Source organism: Molossus molossus, unplaced genomic scaffold, assembly GCF_014108415.1.
Source record: "Molossus molossus isolate mMolMol1 unplaced genomic scaffold, mMolMol1.p scaffold_m16_p_16, whole genome shotgun sequence".
NCBI lineage: Eukaryota > Metazoa > Chordata > Mammalia > Chiroptera > Molossidae > Molossus > Molossus molossus.
The window spans coordinates 26,752,272-26,760,700 of NW_023425351.1; the positions used below are offsets into that span (position 1 = coordinate 26,752,272).

General features: G+C 42.5%; 1 pseudogene; it reads left to right on the plus strand.

Moving 5' to 3' along the window:
- Positions 1 to 6,043: 6,043 nt before the first annotated feature.
- On the plus strand, positions 6,044 to 6,780 carry LOC118631890 (annotated as a pseudogene).
- The last annotated feature ends 1,649 nt before the right edge of the window (positions 6,781 to 8,429 follow it).

Below are 8,429 nucleotides of genomic sequence, written 5' to 3' on the forward strand. Positions count from 1 at the left end.
GAAGCTTAAGATGGTGTTACCTAAATTTAAAACATCCCCTTCCATGTCACCAATCACAACAGTCACTGCCACCACCTAGACAGTCACCAAGGCCTTGCACCTCCTTCTCAATAATATTGTTAAAGGTATTAAATACAAGGCATTACAAAAAAACCCATGATATTAAACCCAATTATATTTAAACACAGTCTGTGGATAGAATCAGGGGATCCATGAACTTGGGTAGGATAGTAAATACACTTTTAGTTTCACTGGCCTTCAGCTGAAATTTTTCGCTTTCTCTAATGACAACAGAAGAAGCAGACAACAAATGATAGAATTTTCAGCATTTGACGATTACTAAGAGAAACCATGTTTTACATATCATGTTACCATTGTTGCATACAGCTTGATATATAATTTATATATAGATTATAAAATAGAAATATAGTATATATTATAAATTATATAATATAAATTGTATTAAACCATAAGTTGTATAATTATAAGATTGCATAATTGTATAAATTACATACAATTTAGTACATAAATGCATAATATTTTGACATTTCTGCAATTAGATATGCTGCTAAATCTTGTTATCCAATGTGTTAATAAAGAAGTCAATATGTTAATATATCACTTTTTTCTTTTTTTCTTTTTTTTTTTTTGGTACATGCCCCTAGCGGGAACTGAACCCATGACTCTCTGGTCCACAGGCCGACGCTCCAACCACTGAGCCAAACCAGCCAGGGCAATATATCACATTTTTAATATATTTTTTTCTTTATTGATTTTAGAGAGAGAAGAAGGGAGAGGGAGAGAGAGAAAAAAACATTGATGAAAGAGAACATAGATTGATTGCCTCCTGCATGCCCCTACAGTGGGGATTTGGCCCACAACCTGGGCATGTGCCCTGACCAGGAATCGAACCAGCAACTCTTGGTGCATGGCTCGATGTTCAACCACTGACCCACACCAGCTGGGCAAACATTTTTAATATTTTAATAACTATTTTAACATCTGGTTTCTCTTATAATCTTATATATTTTTATTTATAGCAAAATATACAAATCTTAGCAGTTACCTCAATAAATTTTTACATATGTATATATTCCTACAATCACTATTTAGTTTAAAATATAGAACATTTTAATGCTTTTTTCTAGTCAATAAAACCCACTCACCAACCACTGTTCCATATTTTCTATTACCAAAGTTTAATTTTGCCTGATCTTGAGCTACATATAAAGGGAATCATAGCCTTGGCCAGTTTGCCTCAGTGGTTAGACTCTAACTGTTAGACACTAACTAACCATAACGCTCTAACCATTAGAGCATTGGCTGTGGACCAGAGAGTCCTGGGTTCGGTTCCTGCTAAGGGCATGTACCTTGGTTGCAGTTTGTCCCCGGCCCTGGTTGGTGTCATGTGGGTAGCGGCCACTCGAGGTGTCTCTCTCACATCAATGTTTCTCTCTCTCTCTTCCTCCCTCTCTCCGAAGACAAATGCAAAAAAAAAAAAAAAATTGTCCTTGGGTGAGGATAGGAAGGAAGGAAGGAAGGAAGGAAGGAAGGAAGGAAGGAAGGAAGGAAGGAAGAAGGGAAAGAGAGAGAGAGAGAGAGAGAGAGAGAGAGAGAGAGAGAAAATCATAGCATATATACTCTTTTTGCCTGATTTCTGTTAACATATTTTTGAGATTCATACAAGTTGTTGTATAACTGGATTTTTTATTTTTTATTGCCATGTAGTACTCCAATAAATGAATATATTACAATTTATTTACCCATTCATTTACAGATAGACATTTATATTGATTCCTGTTGGACTGTTATGACCAGAGCTGCTGTAATGTTGTGGTATATGTAAATCTTCCGGTGGACACAGCACTTACTTCACTTGGGTACTTACTTAGGATGCCACTGCTGGATCATAAAGTAGGTATATGTTTACCTTTATTAGAAACTGCCAATATTCCAAAAACAGTTGTAGTATTTTAAACTCCTACCAGCAATGTATTGAGTACTCCAGTTGTTCCTAATCCTTGTCAACACTTGCTATCGTTAATCTTTTTACTTTTAGCCATTGTAGTGGGTGTGTGGTGGTATCTCATTTTATATATATATGTATATATGTATACATATATATATATAATATACACACACACACATATACATATACACATTTATTTTTTATTATTTTTTAATGGTTTTTTTATTTTATTTTATTTTTTTAATCCTCACCCGAAGATATTTTTCCATTTTTGTTCAGATAGAGTGAGAGGGAGAGAGAAAGAAACATCGACATGAGAGAGACACATCAACTGGTTGCCTCCCGCATGACCCGACCAGGGCCAGGGACTGAACTGCAACCCAGGTATGTACCCTTGACCAGAATAGAACCTGAGACTCATTGGTTCATGGGCCGACACTCTAACCACTGAGCCAAACCAGCTAGGGCTTTTAACGGGTTTTTTTAATTGATTTTTTTTTTTTTTTTTTTTAGAGAGAGAAGAAAGGAGAGATAGAAAGGTTGATGTGAGAGTGAAACATCGATAGGCTGCCTCCTGCACACCCCCTACTGGGGATGGAGCCCAAAACCTGGGCATGTGCCCTGACTGGAATTGAACTGACAACCTTTGGGTGCACGGGATGATGCCCAACCAACTGAGTCACACCAGCCAGGATGATGATTTTTTTTTATTATTATTATGTCATAAAAGGTTATTTTTCTTCTAGCACTGTCATGAAATGTCATTTAGCTAAAAACATTTCACAACCCACTTATGTGAGGTGATTCCAGGCCCTGAGCTTCAAATTCATTATTAGCGAGATTATGTAGTATTTTTCAATACCCCACATTAATTGACAAGCTGAATGAGGAAAAAAATTACAATCACAGGGCTTCAAAAATTCATCTAAAATATTAATAAGGCAAATTGCATTTGATTTCTAATTGTTTTCCCTTCTCTCTGAGAAGTCAACGAGGAACACAAATTAAAGAGAAAAGTCTATCTCTAACTTAGTTGAGAGGAAGCTGTCCTAATTTAATTAACCGATCAGAGTAGGTCACCTGGCTGCTCCTTGGAACTGCTCAAAAATTGTTTCCTTTCGATCCCAGGAGAAATCATTTTGTTAGCTACAGGTGACAGAGAAGGGGTGAGGTGCGATCAGAGGCAGAGCTGGTCTCTGAGAGACTTGCGCAGTTCCCTTAGGGATCTAATCACGGAGAAGCTACGCAGCTAAATTAGAGCATTGTCTGAAGGCAAAATACTATCAAGGTAATAGTTTGCTCTACAAATGCTTAGCTCTCAACGTTTCTCTTAGAAAAAGAATACAGAATTTGATTGCTTTAGTATTAAACTGTGTTGTGTTTTTGCTTCTTAAGTCAGAAGGAGAACACAAAGAACAACACAGCTTGCAGCTTTAGGAAAAAGTGTCTCTTAACAAGGTGTTCTAAAGCCCGGGTAGCGCTGTTAACACAGAGAAATAATACCTGGAGGAAACCAGGTGTATTACTTCGCCCCCAAATCACCAAGATAATTACCTTCCTGACACTCACACGGGTAAAAATCATCCTTCATTAGATTTATGTTTTCAGATGCTGGAACACTAAATTAGGTAGTTGTCTTACTAATAAGGCACCTAGGGTATTACCTGTGTGTACCCTATTCAGACCAGTGCTTCAGGGGAAAAATGGAAAAACAGGGGAGGCGTTTATGGGTGTTAGATAATGTTGGTGGCAAGATCAAGGAGCCACAGGACATTTCTGGAAGATGAACTTGAAATGTCATTTTTATAAATAACAAGGTTACTAAATCTTCTTAACAAGAACTATGAACACTGAAGTTCGGCTTCACCACCCTCTGGGAGACTACTGTCAGTTTTCCCAGGCTGCTGTGAGAAAGTCGCACAAACTGCCCGGCTGGTGGGGCTCAATGGTTGAACGTCGACCCATGCACCAAGAGGTCACCGGTTCGATTCCCAGTCAGGGCACATGCCCAGGTTGTGGGCATGATCCCCAGTGGGGGGCATGAGGAGGCGGCCAATCAATGTTCTCTTTCATTGATGTTTCTATCTCTCTCTCCCTTTCCCTTCCTCTCTCTCTAAAAATCAATATAAAAAATTTTTTTGGAAAAAAAAAAAAAGAAAGTCCCGCAAACTAGGTGGCCTAAAACAACAGAGATGTATTTCCCCACAGTTCTGCAGGCTGGAAGTCAGAAATCAAGGTGTCAGCAGGGCTGCACTCTTTCCAAAAGCTCTAAGGGAGGATCCTTTGTTGCTTCTTCCAGCATTTGGTGGCTCCAGGCATTGCTTGGCTGTGGCTGCATCACTCCAAGGCCTTCTCCTATCTCTTCTAAGAAGGACACTTTTCTTTGCATTTAGGCCCACCTGGCTAGACCGGGATGATCTCATCATGAGATTTTATTTTTTTTATTTTATTTTATTTTTTTTTATCCTCACCCGAGGACATTTTTCCATTTTTTGTTCAGATAGAGCGGGAGGGAGAGAGAGAGAGAGAGAGAGAGAGAGAAACATCGATGTGAAGGGACACATCGAGTGGCTGCCACCCGCACGACCAACCAGGGCCATGGACAAACTGCAACCAAGGTACGTGCCCTTAGCGGGAACCGAACCCGGGTCTCTCTGTACCGCAGGCCGACGCTCCAACCGCTGAGCCAAACCGGCCAAGGCTCATCATGAGATTTTTAATTACATCTACAAAGACCCTTTTCCAAAGGTCATATTCATGGGTTCTAGAAGTTAGAATGGGGGTCCACCATTCATCCCACCACAACTACTGAGTCTGAATATCACTCCTTTGGATGTTAAATATCCTATCCTCTCATTAAAGTGATGACAGATCTCAGCTAACATTATGGGAAGCATCAGGGAAACACTAGGGCAAATGCCTTGCTTACATATACTTGGATTTGCTGGTTAGTTCTTCCATGATTATTTGTTAGAAGGCCCAATCCTGTAGGCTAACTTAAATTGGAGGGAGCCATGATAACTGACCGTTCATTTTCTAAATATATGTTTTAACTGATTTTAGAGAGAGAGGCAGGGAGAGGGGGAGATAGGAACATCAATGAGAGAAACATAGACAGGCTACCTCCTGCAGCCCCCCGCTGGGGATTAAGGCTGCAACATGTACCTGGCCTGGAATGGAACTAGGTACCTCTTGGTGTATGGGATGACACTCCACCAACGGAGCCACACCAGCCGGGCACTAAATAAAAGTCAAGGTGAGTGAAGAATCTTTGGTAAAATCTTTGTCCTTGACTCAACTTTTGTAGCATCTTTTCAGGCTCCTATCCTTTTGTGAATCTCCGTCCAGTGCACCTCGATGTCCACTACTCCCTGAGCTCTGAATTGCATTTTAACTGGTAGTCAGATTCCTCATGCTGAAAAGACAATGTTTGGCCGGTTTCACTCCCAAATCCAGCCCCCAAACTGTCATTCAGGTCCTGATATGCTACTTTCCAAGCTTCAAACCTTCTGCCGGGGACCCTCTATTCCATAGTGCTTCCCCTCACCCACAGCCATGTGTTCGTTAGGTACCAGTTACAGAGCTGCTTAGTCCAGTGAGATCTTCGAGTATTCACAATGAAAGTTTAAATCCATAATGTCATCCCATTAAATGCACTTGTTTTGAACTCAGAGCGTTTCTAACCCAACGGGTCCTGGGTAGCAGCTATGCTCTTCAGTCTTTGAGAATTCCTTTTTAGCGGATAGTCATCGATTTCTTTTTTCTGTCCAGTATCGGAACCAACTTTCTATGTAAGTAATCCCCCATGCTACGAGACAGAGGCACCTCCTATTAAAGTAAATATATATAGAAAGATTTATAATATATAATTATAACATACATATAGACATATACAGACACACTAGATACTCCCTTGCCCAGCCCAGTCTCCCCGGCAGGGAGGGCATGGGTCAGACCTAGGCTCTGCCAACAGACACACCAGATTTTAAATCTCAAGATTTAAATGTAGAAGCAGAAGCAACACCATGAAAAGGGTGGTGGGGCGAACGGCGAGCAGCGGCGGCGCGGAGAGGCGCAGGGGAGGTTTTCCTGGTTTCGGCCCGGAGGCCGGATGGTGAAATCCTCCCTGCAGCGGATCCTCAACAGCCACTGCTTCTCCAGAGAGGAGGGGAATCAACCCAGCACCACCATCCGCGCCAGCCCACCATGCGGCTCACCAGCCTGCACCGCCACGGCCGCAGCAGCGAGGGCTCCGGGGTCTCCCTTAACTGCGGGAGTAACCTGGGTCCGGGGCCTCAGTCCTGCTCCTGGTGTCCCTCACCCGCCCCTGACGATCCCGGGTGGGGAGGGAACAGTCAGAGGGATCACAATCTTTCAGCTAATTCACTTTACTCTGATAATAGGCTGAATGTAACCGAGGAACTAACGTCTAATAACAAGCCGAGAATTTTCCACGTCCAGACCAGGCTCACAGGTGCCAAACACGTTAACCTGAGAGCGGTGCTGAGCAGCAGCTGCCTCTCCATGGAGACCCCAGGGGGTGCTCTGCCTGAGGGGAGCAAAGACAGCCTCGCAGTTCTGGAGTTTACGGAGCAGCAGCTGCACGTTGACCACGTCTTCATTTGCTCCCTCAAGAACCGATGACAGAGCCGCTCTGCTCGTACCTTCAGCTTTGTGGGCTTTGAGATTGTGAGGCCGGGGCATCCCCTGGCCTCCAAGAGACCTGCCGCTTGCTTCGTGGCCTACACGTTTGAGAGAGAGTCTTCTGATGGGGACGAGTAGCAGCTGCACCGCCTGCACCCCTCACCTTTGCCACCATTGACAGATCATCACAGATCATAGCCCCTTTGTGTGTCTCGCTTTGTGCAGGTGGTATGACCAACTGCTGCACTGGGGTGCAAATGCCAGGCTGCTCCCCCCTTCTGGGTTTGTCTGCATGTTGTAATTGTGCAAATAAATGCTCACTCCGAATTAGCGGTATATTTCTTGAAGTTTGATATTGTGTTTATGACACTGAAGTATTTGCTTTAATTCTAAATAAAAATTTATATTTTACTTTTTTATTGCTGGTTTAGGGTGATACAGATTATCCTTGTACTTTGAGCAGGAGTTTCTTATTTGAAGTTTTGGAAACAGTTTTAGATCTTAACCTGGAAAGATATGTATTAATCTACCCTTCTATTGCTTTAAAAATCTGAATAAAAATGATTACATCTAAAAAAGGAAAGAAAGAAAGAAAGAAGAAAGAAAGAAAGAAAGAAAGAAAGAAAGAAAGAAAGAAAGAAAGAAAGAGAAAGAAAGAAAGAAAAAGAAAGAAAGAAAGAAAAAGATGGTAGCCTCAGCAGGCCCAGCAGCTACATTATTTGGTGGGCCCAGTGCAAAATGGAAGTGGGGACTTCTGTCCAAAAGGGCATGGGGGAGCCCTGGCCAGTTTGGCTCAGCGGTTGAGCATCAGCCTGCGGACCAGAGAGTCCTGGGTTCAGTTCCTGCTAGGGGCACCTACCCCCCTTCCCCCCCCCAAAAAGGGCATGGGGGAAAAGTGCCATTAAAAATACTAACATATAGCCGGCTGGTGTGGCTCAGTGGATTGAGTGTCGCCCCATGGACTGAGAGGTCCTGGTTCCATTCCCCATCAGGGCAGAGGCCCAGGTTGAGGGCTCCATCCCGGGGGGGGGCGGGGTGCAGAAAGCAGCTGATCGATGTTTCACTCTCATATCTATTTTCTACTTTTCTCTCCCTTCCTCTCTCTCTAAAAAATCAATAAAAAAAATATTTTTAAGAGGTATCACCAGAGCCTGGCCAGTGTGTTCAGTGGTTGAGCGTCGACTCATGCACCAAGAGGTATCACCTCACACCTGTTAGAATGGCCGCCATCAACAAATCATCAAACAACAAGTGTTGGCAAGGGTGTGGAGAAAAGGGGACTCTAGTACACTGCTGGTGGGAATGCAGACTGGTGCAGCCACTATGGAAAACAATATGGTGTTACCTCAAAAAGTTATAAATGAACTGCCATTTGACCCAGTGATCCCACTTCTAAGAATATACCCTAAGAAACCTGAAACACCAATCAGAAAGAATATGTGTACCCCTATGTTCATAGCAACACTATTTACAATAGCTAAGATCTGGAAACAACCCAAGTGTCCATCAGTAGGTGAATGGATTAAAAAGCTGTGGTACATGTACACAATGGTATACTGTGCAGCTGTAAGAAAGATCTCTTATCCTTTGAGGTGGCATGGAAAGACCTGGAGCGTATTATGCTCAGCAAAACAAGCCAAGCAGAGAAAGACAAATATCATATGATTTCACTTATTTGTGGAATATAATGAATTAAACAAACTGCTGAACAAAATTAACCCAGAGACATGGAGGTGGGGTACAGGCTGACAAGCCTCAGAGGAGGGGGGATTTGTGGGGGAAGAGATAAAGTACAGAACTTACATGCATGTACACA